Source organism: Stegodyphus dumicola, chromosome 9 (assembly GCF_044657685.1).
Source record: "Stegodyphus dumicola isolate Sdum_Otavi_A_Nest chromosome 9, ASM4465768v1".
Lineage (NCBI taxonomy): Eukaryota > Metazoa > Arthropoda > Arachnida > Araneae > Eresidae > Stegodyphus > Stegodyphus dumicola.
The window spans coordinates 190213079-190227391 of NC_140776.1; the positions used below are offsets into that span (position 1 = coordinate 190213079).

At 33.6% G+C, this 14313-nt stretch overlaps 2 long non-coding RNA genes across 3 annotated transcripts in view; one reads left to right on the plus strand and one right to left on the minus strand.

The window, feature by feature from the left end:
- LOC146995592 (uncharacterized) overlaps nucleotides 1-14313 on the plus strand; it is a 36957-nt gene that overhangs the window by 21822 nt on the left and 822 nt on the right. The window contains exon 4 of the long non-coding RNA XR_015043246.1: nucleotides 8909-9002. This is a non-coding gene — a long non-coding RNA (uncharacterized LOC146995592). The remainder of the gene's footprint in view (nucleotides 1-8908; nucleotides 9003-14313) is intronic.
- Nucleotides 454-7055, minus strand: LOC146995593 (uncharacterized). Of its 2 annotated transcripts, XR_015043245.1 has the most exons (4): nucleotides 6923-7055; nucleotides 5177-5257; nucleotides 1726-1820; nucleotides 454-847 (listed from the first exon to the last, which is right to left on the minus strand). It is a non-coding gene; the product is annotated as an uncharacterized LOC146995593 (long non-coding RNA). The 2 variants fall into 2 exon arrangements; XR_015043244.1 differs by lacking the exon at nucleotides 454-847 and having other exon boundaries at nucleotides 1048-1820.

The following is a 14313-nucleotide window of genomic DNA, read 5'->3' on the forward strand; positions in this document are numbered from 1 at the left end:
GCACAAAATATTGCAAAAGAAATGTTTCTATTTCTTATTACATAATTATGAAGAGCTTAAAATTAATTATTACCCCAAATTATGAATAAAGTCTAAAATCTTCAGTTAGCTTGTTACGCTTTCTATTTTTGAAAAGTTATATGCATACAAATTCCTATACATTAATCATTACAGGTGAATAAATGCTTACATATACTTTTAGACTATAACTTATTTTTATATATGCTAATTCCAAGTCTCATTTGGGAAAAATAAAGTAAATTTTAAAATGAAATAATATGGATTATAGCTCACATGTGTAAGCTAAAAATTCATTTTTCATAATTCTGCTGAAATTTATTATGTATTTCATTTATTGATTAAATCCGAATAGGAATCATTACCATAACTGCAGAATTATAATAATTTCAATGAACAAAGTATTTTAAATATAAGTGAAAACAAGCATTGCATGAAAAACTCTTTATTAGGAAATATATGTACATATATATACATATATAAAAATGGAAAATATGACACTAAAATGACATTAAAAATATGAAATGTAATGCATGTACAAAATGCAATAAATTCAGACTCGAACATGTATTTAAAGAGTCCACACAAGCTCTAGGAGTGCTGACATTATACAAAAGGCTTGCCACAAAATTATAAAAATTTGTTGATGTATGTGCATATTGAAGCTAAATACAAAATTAGTTTTAAATAGAATGTCAAATGCCTTCATGGCATGATTTGGGCATGCTTTTAAGTGATTTACTGCTTTAATATAGAATGAACTTGTAATGCACACTATAATGGGCTGTTTATTCTGAGCTGGTCCAAGAGATTCCATGTCTTCCATTCCCTGAAAATAAATTTCTTTATTAAGAATACATCCATTACCTATCTATTAGGAGAAGTCAAATACCAATGAGCCATACTAGAAAGTTTATCTTTCCAATTAAAAAATATCGCCAGAAAATTTTTCTTCTTTCAAAAATAAGTAATTCCTAGTAATTTTATTCACATAGAGGTCTTTTGCTTTTAGTTTCTGTAAAAATGCAGTATAAATACATATAGGAATATGTAAATGTTATATTGATGCAAATATAAAATAGGATAGTCTATCTGTGCGTTGCTTCTTAATGAAAAATGTAATAAAAATAATGTACATAAAAATGTAAAAAGAACAAACTATATGGAGAATTAGTCTGTCTTTTCCTTATGAAAACAAGTATCATCCCTTCATAATAAACTATTGTTGTTCATAATAAACTATTGTTATTGTAAAGATGTTTGTTCTTGATTTCATGATCGCTATAGTCTGGCTGGAAGTGTATCTTTTGAATTTCACCTTGAAGCAATTTTTCCATCACTTTACAAGTTAAAAAAAAAAAAAAAAAAATCTATGTTCACTGTATATACATGCATATATATGATTAGTGTCATGCTTTAGATTTAGATCATATAAAGGCATCACACATATTACAAACCATCTTACTCTCTCGAAATATTTGCTAGTATGTAGGTGACATTCAAATCAATGCAATTCCAATTCTACAGAAATTAGCTAAATGACCATGCATCATCTGTGGGTACAATAGTCGAAAGCAGCCTGAGAAGATGAATTTTAGCCACATGAGGCCAAATACATTCACTGCTGTAAAATGGCTCATTTTAATATAATCTGCCCTCTTAAAATGAAAGTTAGTGCAAAGCATATCAAAATTCCTCAATACTTACATTTAGCAAATATTAGAAGTGCAGAATTTGGATTTTTTTTTTTTTTTTTCTTTCAAATAACAACCTGATGCTAAAATACTTGCTTTGCCTTTACCCTACAAAAATAAAAATAAAAGTATATATAAAAGACATATACTGGATAAAAATTGCATGTGAAATGTAATAATTAATTGAAACTATATAAATATCACACATGAACCTTTCAAGATAGAATATGTAGCAAATTTCAAAGTATATGCAGCTCAGCTCACTTACATATAGTATCAATAGCTTATTTACATATACATACACTGCAAACTAAAAATATTATCCTATGAAAAGAATTTTATAGCTAAGCATATGAAATTATTTTTTATGCATAGACTTATGCCAAATATTTACTCATTAATAATGAATAAAACCTTTTTCCCTCTTTCTTTCCAATAGTTTTAGCTGAGCAAAAGTTCTGTGAGCAAAACTAATGCTTTTAGGTCATCTATCTATCTATCTATATATATATATATATATATATATATATATATATACACACGTTTATTACATAATGACTACAAAACTATCATTAAAAAGGCCTTTGGCACTAGAGGCACATGCATTTACCGCTTATCTTTAAGAGCCAGAAGGAAAAAACTATAAGCCATTTAAGAATAAAGACCAATGTGAGTAATAGATGCAAAATTACTTTACTCTAGGTAATTAAAAAGTAAACAAAGAAAAGTTTTAAAGTATTCTATCATTTATAATCCTAATTAAATTCTATCATCTATAATCCTAGTTGAATTTTTAAAGATTTTTACCACTGAAATCAGCAATACTTGGTACCAGAAGATCAGGGCGTTTTGTTTCCACATATTTCAAAATTCTTGGGACGTAAAAAGATGAAAACTTTTTTAAATGTCTATCATTAGAAATTGTTTCAGTTTCTATACAATTTCTTACATGGCAATCTATACAATTTCTTACATTCAATTGTTTTTATGACTGAAACATACTGAAATGTTTCTTTTACAATTTTGGTTTCAAATTGACCTGTTTTTGTATTCAGAGCTTGATCCAATCTACTGCCAAGCATAATTTCGACAGCTTCGATAAAATTCTGACAGCTTTTCAAAGCCTTTATTTGTCCTTTAGTTGCTGACATGCCATCAAAAATCTGCCTAATGGGAAGAATGCCTCCGTGGAGGTCTTTCTAAGGCAAACTGGTTCGTATACACGTTACACATGGAGAAAACCACAAAAAAGTCCATGCAGCCAGCTTCTTCATGCGATTCAAACTCTGGACCGAACTACCAGTGCTCAGCGACTTTGCCGCTGGTGGGTAATATTCAGGGGATGTGCATTAATGTTCGGAGAAAAAGCATGATATTAAGCATTTGTAAGTAAACAGCCTGTTAAACATGGTATTTAGGGCATATAAATTAAAATGAGCGCAGGGGCGTAGCTAGAGGAGGGCAAGGGGCATCTGTCCCCGGGCGCAGGATCCAAAGGGCGCCAAACTGATGTTACGGCATTTTAGAATTAAATGTTTTCTATCCTTGGGAAGTAGTAGGGGGCGCGAAATCTTCAGTTGTCCCTGGGCGCTGAAAACCCTAGGTACGATTCTGAATGAGCAGCAAGAAATATAATATTAAGCATACGTAAGTAAAATTTACATAAAGTAAATATTAGTTACTGAAATCAATTTGGCCTTCCCCCATTTTCTCAAAATTGTTCCAAAAACTGTTCCGTTAAGAAAATTTTCGGCAACATATTATCTTAGAAGGAAACATTCTTTAAACGCAATTTAATAGTTCTTTGACTGTATCTCAACCATTATGCTTAATTTCATGCCGAGACAAGTACTCGAGTATGCAGTTTTGTAAATTTTCTTTGCAAACACTTTAAAATCACTTTTAGAAAACATAGCACGGAAATCAGACAAAATAATAATAAATTGAGAAAAAATGACACATGCAAATAAATTTTGAACAGCAGCGAAAGAAAGCGAGGAGGCCGCAAGAGAATTCTACCAGCTTTGTGCTTTTGCAGCGTTTACATTTACTGGATTCTTTGCGGTAGTGTTTTCGAAGGCAGGTGGAAGGATGGTAACTTTGAACTTCTGCAGTTCATAAAATTTCAGAATGCAGTTCCAAATACTGATATACATCTGTAAATTTTTTTCATGACTGTTGCGAGAAGAATTTTGCAAAGTACAAATGGATTAAAAAACACCTAAGACTGAGAAATTGTACCATACTGTCTACAAATCAGCTGATAGAATAGTAAATAAAACTTTTAGAATACTATTAATGATTTTGTGTATAAGGAAAACAAACAAAATAGTACTTTACGGTATTAGAATTAATGTTTTGTTTCAAAACTAAACCCAGATATTTTGTTTTTATGTATATCATTTTGACATTTTATAGACTTTTTATTGTGCACTGAGTGAGGCAGCAAGAACTCTGGCTACACCTCTAACAGTGTTCACATAACTTAGTTATTGAAAATGTAAACAAGCTGTGTTACCTGAGTCTTTAAATCCTATCTAAACCAGGAAATGAATTCATATGAGTTTATTAAAATCAGGTTACTTACATTTCTTTCCTACTTTAAAGGACTGTGGATAAGAAAAGGTTTATAAGACTTGTTTGATACAACAATAGCTTTTGCTAATGTAAACAATTATATTATTTTGAACATTACTTCATCAGATCCTCACTCATTTTAATATCACTAGGAGAAGATATAATAACTAATTGAAATGAAAAGGCAATAATCTTGAAAAGTAATAAGTAAATGTCATTAGTTTAACTTTCTAACTATTGAGTTGATGTATATGAATTAATCTATGAATCATTTTAGAATTATCGTTTAAATTAGTATATATTTCGACAATTTTGAAAGTATGCCTGACAAGTTTTCTTAGAAGGGGGAAATAAATAAATAAAAATAACCCGTCGAATTAGGTTTTCTCCCGCAATAGAAGGGAGGGGAAGCTGTTTTTTAATTGTGCATTCTATTATCTGTTAATAAAATAAGTTAATTTTTTTAAATATGATAGGCGCTGCCACAAATATAAGGCAATATTGCTTAATTTTCATATTATAAAATAAAAATGCATCAAACATTTAGGTTTTATGACTTACATATAAAAAGTCGTTTTGTTTCAGTTGAAATAAAAATGTTTAGATATAAACGAATTTTACTATTTAATTAAGTCTGAAAAAAACATGCCTTACATTTTTTAGAAATAAATACTGTTTTTTTTTAATTTTCTTATTTGCATTAAAAGAAATAAACATTTGGTGTACATATTATATATTGGCATATACGTATATTTGTCAGTAAATACATATTTAGCATAAAATAAATACATGTATATAGCATATAAAGTCAACTGAATATCTGGAATTTTCAAAAATCCGGACTAGGTATAGTTTTTAATTTAAAACAGAGTAGAAAATAAAATTACCTTTTAGGACATTAACAGCATCTTCGGGAACTTCTTGCAGTTATAAAAATCTGATAATTTTGAACTATTATGTAACGCCTCCTGAAAAAAGTATTTTATTGTGCTACAGTTTAAAAAAAAGACAAGGGGCAGATAAATTTGACAATTTGCTGTGGCACAAGTATTAGGAATATAGAACCTATGTAGAATGGGACAAGGTACAAAAATTTTATGCTTGGTCTTTGATTGAAAATGAATTCTCATTAAATAGTTATCTGCATGAATTACCTGGAATATTTAATAATACAATAGTTTTTCAGTTTGTCATCAGAAAATCAAAACTTATTATTTTTTTTAAATAGCTGGGTTTTCTTTTAGTCCAAAGGGGCAATTCTCCCAGAAGGACTGTTAATTTCGTTTTGGCATTTTGCATATATTTTGCATTTTGCATATTCCCGATATGTTTCATTTCAAAGGACTGTTAATTTCGTTTTGGCATTTTGCATATATTTTGCATTTTGCATATTCCCGATATGTTTCATTTCAAATTGCTGCCACCAAACATTATATTAAAAGAAATTAAATAATGAAGAATCTGCATGAATGTATGTATGTTTCTCGCATTATAATAAAACAACGGTACCTAGAGCCAACAAAATTTGAATAAGGTAATCTTCCATAGAATATGGGCATGTGGAAGCCCTAATTTGAATTTGAAATTGGTTTTATTATTTGCTTTATTATTTAATATTTTGTAATACTTCAACGAATTTTTGATTAACAAAGTAAACGATTTCAAAGCGAGCAATGGCAAGACTGTACGAGTAAAAAATATATATATATATATATATATCTCCAGCTCGCGAGACTCTGTATTGGAAATTCTAAAGATATGTTCATTTTAAAATTATTTTGCGATATTGCTGTTGAATGTTTTTATGGTTTAAGTGCGAAGAACGTGATATTTAATAAATAAAGGTAACACACAAAATGTTAAAAAAATGCCCCTTTGGACGTAATTTAAAATCTGAAGCTTTCAGTCTTTTTTAAAGAATGCAAGATTTTTTTTAAATCGTAAACGGAAAGCCGTCTTAGCAGCTTTATTGGTCTCCCGGACTTTTGAATGTTCAAGAGGCCTTAGTTACACCTACACTCTCGAGAATAACAACATATTTGCAAAAATATAAGTTTTAGAATGCTGATATGACCCAAGTAGTGGAATATTTTGGAAAAATTCAGCTTTGCAACAGTAAGTGAATTTTATTGTCGCAAACTATAAGCAGAATTTATAAAAAATGAAAGTTAAAAATCTATTAAAAACTACTAGAAGCTGAAAACGATATGAGTTCAATAGGAAATTCAGTAAAGTATACGGTTTTTATTTCTTCCAATACTGCCAAATAATTTACACACTTGTGTTATAAAAAAAATCAAAACTTTAGTATGCATTTTTTTTTTCCACCGCTGTTCTTCCTATTTGAAATAGGAATGCATGCAAAACTAAATTTAAATAATTAAATTCGATAGCTTTGTGTAAATTGTTCAAAAATAAAAATAATGTTAAGAATTATTTACAAAAAGTACCATCCATACGTACAGCTTTCATTGTGTTAGCAGTACATAATAAATAAAACTACGTTACAGCATTACACTCTTAAAGCAAATTTACAGACACCTAAAAAAAAAGAGCAAACTAACTATAATTTATAATAATTAAGATATTTATATTAAGAAATAATTGTATATATATTTTAAAAGCGAACTTACTTTTGGCAAAGGAGCTGTATCCATTGTTACGACTGTCCTCGCTTGAAATGGCGCTTAGCCAAAGAACAAACTTGTTTGGTCAGTCTGGGTGGACGATGACAAGACAGGGGGTCGTCCTGCTCCTTCAATTCACTCCCTTCCCCAAGGTTATTATTGCAAGTGGGAAACATGTTCTGCTACCAAGACAGTAAATTTGCGTTGTTTGACACGCAACGGAGCGAAAACTGCTGTCACCCTCCAAATCCCACTCTGCGAGATTTAGAGTGTATGTATAAAAAACACTAAAATTTCCTATTGTAAGGATAAACCCTTTGTATATGTGATTACGGCAAAACCCCTAGGGCTATATGCATAAGGGAAGGAATGGTTTCGTGGAAAACATTTTAAGGGAAACTGGCTGGTAAATACGTTACACATGAGGGAAACCACGGAAACGCCCAATGCGACCTGGCCGTACGCGGGAGTCGAACCTCGAAGCAAACTACCAACGAGTGACTTTACCGCTCGGCCGGTGATGGGCAGATAAGTATAAACTGAAACGAGTCAAGTCCAAGATGAAGCCGAAGGTAGTTTGAGAATATAAAAACTTGTTGTTGTTACTTATTCTCACTTGTCTGATAGTAACACCAGCCCAAGCCCAAAAATTCCTCGTGGCAAAGTTGGTTGGTTGGTTGATTTTTTAAATGGCACAAAACCTCGAGGGTTATTATGCGCCAGACAAATGGTAAGTAAAATTCAAGATGCATAAACACACTGTATCGAGTGAATTGATGAAATGAACCTGAAATGCTGATGAAGGCATGGAGAAATGACTTTAAAATGTCCAGGCAGAAATGACTGAAAAATGCTGTAGCATCAGGTAGAGCAGGATAAAATGTAGTTCAAATCATATGGTAAAAGGAGATGTCTTTTAAAAAACTTATGAGGTTGATGTGAGGTTTCTTCCAATGAGATCTGTTAAGTTAACATTCGTAGAGTTGAAATAAAATTCACGTTTCTGACTAAAAGCAGGACAGCAGGTTAAAATGGGATTGACTAAAACGGGAACGTTGCAAGTGCCACAAATAGGCTCATTATCTCCTTTCAAGAGGTACTGATATGTCAGTCTGCAATGACCAATTCGTAAGCGAGTGAGTAGTACATCCTCCTTTCGATTCCCTGTACTCCAAATTGGGTTTTAGCTGCCTTAAATTGTTCAGAGTTGGGCATTCGCAGAATTCTTACCACCTGAACAAGAAATTTGTTCTAATGTAATTCCGTATGCCTGTAAAAGGGACATCTTTTTCTGAGGTAATATCAGCAGATTTTGCTGCAATATTGGCGAGTTCATTGCCTTTGATGCCAGCGTCTCCAGGCACCCAGCAGTATGCAATATAATAACCTGCGTTTCTCAAACGGAGGTGTGGCTTTAAAATTTCTAAGACCTTTGTATTTATTGATTCAAGAGCACTCAGAGAATCAGAGTAGATGATGCATTTTCTGCTATTCTGCCTAGAGATAAAGATCCATGTGGCAAGGAGCGTAAGATACGTACACTGCAATAACAAAGCATTATTGACATTCCACACTACTTTCCTGTCTTTGGCATCAACCTTGAGTACCTTACACTTGCGAATCCGATTTAGCTGAGTTCCACCCACAATTTTGATGAAGTGCAAACCCCCAGGGGGGAATGGAGGGTCTCCTACCCATTTCCACTTCCACCAAACCACACTAGGAAGCTCCACGAGCTCGTGTGCACACGATAGTTTTTGGCTCACCGTATACTTCGAGTTCCACCATACCGCACTACACATTTGCAAACATCCATGCCTTCTTCGGGATTCGAACCCGGGGCCTTCGTCACCGCAGTCAGCCACGCTAACCACTATACCGGTTTTGGCAGCGTATAGAACTTATCTCATTCATATTAAAAATTTCTTTTCCAGGTGTGTATAGAACTGCTTTCGTTCATATTGAAATATTTTTATATTTTCTCTTTTTCAGGCGTAGAACTCTTTGGATGCAGCCCGCTGTTGGAAACTCGGCAATCAGTTAATATGAAGTATTATGTCTGAAGATCCAGGAAAATATCTTTTTTGTACGTATTTTTGTTTCGATCTTCACTTTCTTTTAAAGTGTCATGATTTTATGTTACAAAAGTTCAGAGAAATGCTAATATAAATATTTCGTACTCTTCGGTTATCAGCACCAGATTCAGAAATGTATGAAATGAATGTATGCATGTATGTATGGATGTATGTGTTCGTATATGCATATGTATATGTGTGTACCTATGTATGAGTATGTGTACGTTATACATGCATACATACGGACATTTCCGAATCCGGTTGCGACAACAGAAGAGTATCAAGTACTTTTACTACGAATTAAAAGAAAATGGTGAGATAATTTTTTTTAACTTTCATTTTTCCTCTTTATTTATTAGCGTTACATTATTTTATACCGTTTTATTAATGAGCACTTTTGAATGTTAAATTTTGAAATAGGCTAATTATATTTAACAAAGCAACATTTTATAATTTAGAGCAAAGTTTTTAATTTATGGTTTTCGACTGAATCGAGTTTTTAAATATCACGAAAGTTATTTACTGTATTAAGCATTATTGACAGGCCCATCAGCGGCCATGTGTAACGTTAAAAACGGGCCAGTTCCTCTTAGAATGTCCTCCATGAAAGCATCGCTCCCTTTCGTATAGTGCCTTAGTGCGGAGCAGGTAAATTATAACAAAGCATTATTTTCCACACTGCTTTTCTTACTAGCGTTCTATTACATCTTAGGTATATCTATTAAGCAAACACAATTTTAAATTGTTTTTTGAACTTTGATTATAAATTAAATTACTAAGCAATTTTTTAATATCCTAAAGTAAGTAAGTTAGTTCTTCAAATAACTGCTGAAAAGAATTAGATTCTAGAATATTATAAATTGATGATGTCTGCCTTTCGGTTTAGTTTATTATGGCTAAGAGCACTAAGGGCCTAACTGGAGGGATGTCTTCGTGAACAGTTTCTAAGGGAAACTGCCTCGTATACATGTTACAAATGAAGAAAACCACGAAAACGCCCATGCAAATGCGCGTAATTCTTTTAGTTTCATAAATATATCGCTATCTATGAATGTTTTATTTTGTCCTTTGAGAATAGAAATAATTAACAGAAAAGGATTTTATTGATTTTATTTAAACTGTGCCATTTCTAAGCCCTGTAATTTGGTCTCTACAATCGAAGAATTCTTTTAATGAAGAGAGAGTTTTTGATATATTATTTTGATATTGTTTTCTTTTGATACAACTAACTTTAGTATAGTGCCATTCTGTAGTAAAATTACTACAAATCGTTTCTGGATAAGGTGACCGCATTACAACCTAACCATAATAAAGTGTTTTTTTTTTCATCGCATAAGTTATTTCTCCCGCTTCTCTAGCGAGCCTTCGTGGTGTAACGGTAGCACGCTGAGCCGGTATTCCAGAGGTTCGTGGTTCGATCCCCGGCGAAGACGGTTTGCTAATTTTTCATCTTGCCTGCTTCCAAAAAATCCTAATGTCTCTACAATCGAAGAATTTATTTTAAGTGAAACGCGTCATCATGTCGTTTTTTGCTAAAGGGCGTAAACAAGATATGTGTGTTTTAGCAAAAATGACAATAGTTAATATTAAAGATGCCATTTTAACGAGTAAGGGATATAATGAAGAGTTCACTAAAGATTTATTTTTTCGCGTTATTGAGGAACGAAAAGAAATAGAGGAACGTGAATTTAACGAAAGAAAACAGCGTGAGGAACGCGAGCAAGTTGACCTGGATTCGAACCTAGGTCGGAATGACCAATGTTCAGCGACTTTACCGCTCGATCGCTGTTGATGACGACTATTGAATTTGGTTCTAGAACTTAAAAGAAATGTAAAATTTCTCCCAGGAATTAAAAATCCGGTAAATTCTTGTTCAGAAAGTTTTCCCGACTTTGTACTTCATAAAATTATGCAAATGATTTAGTTTCGTGTATGTTTAAATAAACCTGAGTTGAAAAATCATCAAGTATGATAAAAATCACAAGAAAACTCATGCAAGTAAGCAACCCTACCTTGAAGATGGCCTTCTTAAGCTCAACTATTTAGTTTTCATTGAGGTATTTCCTCTTTGGTTCACATAGCACATATTTTACTAATGGCATAAATCACTTACGACACAAAAACAAATTAAAGCAATAAAATTCCCTTCATTAAATGCAACCTAATACGGAAAATTTCTTTAACCCGTCAGCACACGCGCTGGGGAAAAATCCACCACCCACGTAGTCTTTTCTTAGAAAATAAGAGAAGGTCGTACGTGAACTTTCTAGTACTTTATGTACCTTTCAAGATCAAGGTTAGGAAGTGGTCGTCCAAAGGAATTTTTCCCGTGTCCATGGGATTTTTGTGTTTTCGGGTAAGGCATGTGCAACGGGATTGTAGATACCCCGCGCGTGTACTAACGTTTCACTTCCAGGGAGACATTCATTGAGATGCGTGCGTACGAACGAGAACAGCAACGACTGCGGGTTCTTCTCGCTAGTGTTGAAACTGATAGCGAAATCGAAAATTCCGATTCTGAGTGCGATAATATTTCTGAAAGTACTCACGAAACTGTTTCTGATCAGTGATATGATGATCCCCATGATCTTCTTTGACATCATATAATTTTTATGTTTGAATAGATGGAACAATTTGAAGTAAAAAATTACCCTCGAAAAACGTTCGGACACGGCTGCACAGTATAGTGTCAAGAAAAGCTTTAGAAATTTGAAACATCCAACTGAGTGTTTATTGCAAATTATTGATGAATAAATAATGGAAGATTTGGTAAAATCAACAAACATTTACATTTCATCAATAAGAAACAAATTCTCTAGAGAACGTGATGCACAAGAGACAAACGTAGATGAATTAAAGGTGTTGTTTTTCCTATTATATTACGCTGGAGTGCTGAGAGCAGCACTCCAGCGTTTGCAAAAATATGTACTTGTTTGCAAAAATATGTTATCACACTATGTGAGGATTGTTCAATGTGAGGAGATTATTTGAATAATAAACTCAGGTAAGAGGGGGTGGGCGGAAAAACTATGTGTTATTTATATTTTTTAATATTCTTATTTATAATCTATTCTTTGATATGAATAATTGTATGACATTATATTCAGTTTTAAGGAAAAAAAGCTAGTAAGAATGCAGCCTTTTCATATTCCTCTAGTACTTTATCAAACCACTCTTTATAATAAACACTTATGTTTAAAAAATATGTATATATGAAAACGGATTTTTCTAATATAAAAAATCATATATATATCTTATACTCGTATAAGTTAGTAATTTTGCATAAATTTCGATTTTTATGGCATACTTTAGGTAACCAGTATGGAAATGTTTGTATAACTTAAAGTAAGATTATCTCGAATTAAAACTGGAAAAAAGGTTTAACAGAATTCAAAAAGCTATTAGTCATTTATCCATTCATTGAAAACAAAGAAAATGCTTTTATTTACACGTTGGGGGGTGTGAACTCCGAAAAACAAACACTGGGGTAAAATTTGTTCCGCTCGGGTACTAACGTAGCGCAGTGATGCGCGTGTGCTGAAGGGTTAAGAGGTCACCGTGTATAATGTACATGTGACGTACTAGTGTACACCGTAACGTGCACTTCCCTTATCATCCACTTGTGTTGTTGTTGATTTTGTTATTTATGCTCGTTTATCTGATAATAACAACAGCTCAAGCCCATCAAATTCCTCGTGGCAAGGAGCGCAAGATAGGCTTGTCGTTGGCAACAGCCTTGAGCATCCTGCAAGTGAAATTTTGATGGAGAGCACCCCGAGGGGGGACGGATCCGAGGGTCTTCTATCCCTCTCCCCTTTCACCAAACCACACGACATGTCGTACCGACACTATATATTTACAATCATCCATGCCTTCTCCGGGATTTGAACCCGGGCCCTTCGTCACGGCAGTCAGCGACGCTAACCACTATACCGGCTGGGCCGCATCGTGTACTTTTAATAAGACCTAATAGCTATACTTGCCAGACGCCCCGGCTTGACACGGTCAGTTCTGGTTTTCAGACAAAATCTCGGTGTCCCGGTCGGTTTACTTCACGTCCCGGTAAAAATTAAATTTCATTTTAGAGATGACCAAGAAAGTCTAAAAATAATTAATTATGAAGGATTATTTAGGATAATTACTTTGCCATTTATTTCTCTACTGTATCAAAAGTGAAAAACCATAGAAGATGAATGGTCTACTAATAAATATCACTTCTATAGTGAAGACTACAGAAGAGTGATTGTCTCGTTATTATGCTCGATGCGAGAAGCTCTCCGGGCGAGTCCAATATTGGTCACTAAATCAACATTCGGCGAGTAGTCCAATACTGGTCACTAAGGCAACGTTGGGCGAGTCCAATACTGGGCGAGTCCAATATTGGTCACTAAGGCAACGTTGGGCGAGTCTAATATTGGGCACACCGTAGCTAAAGCGCCAGAGGAGATTTCCTTCCAAACTACAGCGCTTCGTGTGCAATAACATTGGACTCGCCCATTGGACTCACCACTAGCCGCTTGCGATAGAGACAAAGAATAAAGGGATTCCCAATTCAAATTCTTGATAGAGATCAGGTACTTCACTCAGTTGTCAGTTCCTGTCAGCGGTGCCTGTTGTGTTAGAGAACTAGCGCTGTTTTATTTACGTTTTAAGTTTATATGTTCTCTATTAAAATGCCAAAACGGTCGTGTAAATTCACTGAGGATTTACAGAATGAATTCCCTTTTTTTTTGAAGAAGGTGTATTGCACGGGCACTGGTAATCAAGATCAAGACCACAGAGCTAAATGTTCACATTGCAATTCTGAGTTTTCGTTTGCCCACGGTGATCGACCCGATATAAAAGACCATTTTCAGTCGAGTAAACACAAAAGAGTTAAGCATGTGCTGATAGCTCATCAAACCTGACCAGTTTTTATTTTTAAGACTGCGAGTTCTAATGACAAAAACTTAGCAGAGAAATAGGCGACCATTGCTTACCACACAGCAAACCATAGCCTAAGATTTAATTCGAATTCTTGTCCATCAAAACTAATTTCTAAGTTTTTTTAACCTAAAATATCACTCGGAAAAACTAACTGTGAGGCAATAGTTTTAAATGTCATCAAGTCTTTTAACTCAAGATACAGTACCGTGAACTCATTCAACACGGGAATACTCGGTTTCTCTCAGTGATGTCCGCTCTTGAAAGAATTTTACAGATTTTTGAAGGTTTGAAAGCGTTTTCTTAAGACCAAGAAATGTGCCCATGAGCAATAAAAAAACTTGTTTACTGCTTTAACGGGCGAGCTCTACTTGTGGTTTGTCCACGGACAGATTGCAC